This window comes from Apis dorsata, unplaced genomic scaffold (assembly GCF_000469605.1).
Source record: "Apis dorsata unplaced genomic scaffold, Apis dorsata 1.3 scaffold_634, whole genome shotgun sequence".
NCBI classification, from domain to species: domain Eukaryota; kingdom Metazoa; phylum Arthropoda; class Insecta; order Hymenoptera; family Apidae; genus Apis; species Apis dorsata.
The window spans coordinates 140157-140989 of NW_006263828.1; positions in this window are offsets into that span (position 1 = coordinate 140157).

Here is an 833-nt window from a genome sequence, read left to right on the forward strand (position 1 = left end):
ATAGTAGTAATAGTAATTGTGATGGTGTTGGTATTTAAATCGTTAAATATGTATAACTATATGTGAGACATATTTCACTTTTTTTTTGTTTGTTTTATATTTTGTATTTGAATCAATATTTTACATCTTCACGTGACAGTAAAGATATAAAATATTGATACATGTACAAATTAATTTGTGATATGTTTTATATAGAGTTTATACAATTGGATCAAAATATAATTTGTCTTTATTTTCAGATTTAGTTTGTCGCGTTGGTATTTCTTCAGACTTCTTTTGCTGTCCGTTTTGCACAACGATCACAGATTGAACGTTTTGCAAGAATACATCAAAAGAAAGAATTGTTATTAATGTTAAATAAATTTTTAAAATACGTTAAAGGAGGGTGGATGGGATCGTGGATAGGGTGGGTCTCTTTTCGCAGCCTCCCTCCACGCGGTGAGACCTGGGCAATCATCATTATTTGTATATCTAATTTATAATCGTATTACTGATAGATTCTGTAATTCAATTATAAATTATATAATAAATAATTATATATAAATAATAATTATATATATATAATAATAATATATATATATAATATATATATATAAATAATATGAGCTAATTGGCTGCAATGTTATTGTTCTAATATCCAAATGTTATTTGTACAAATAAATAAATATCTGAATAAATATATTTTCATAGAAATATTTATTACTTGTTGACATTTCTAGTATAAATTACAATATTCTATATTTAGTATTAAACTATTTATTTTAAATTTATCATAAAAGGTAAATTTTATTAGTAGAACTCTTTTATATCATACGTAGTATGTACAGATTTTT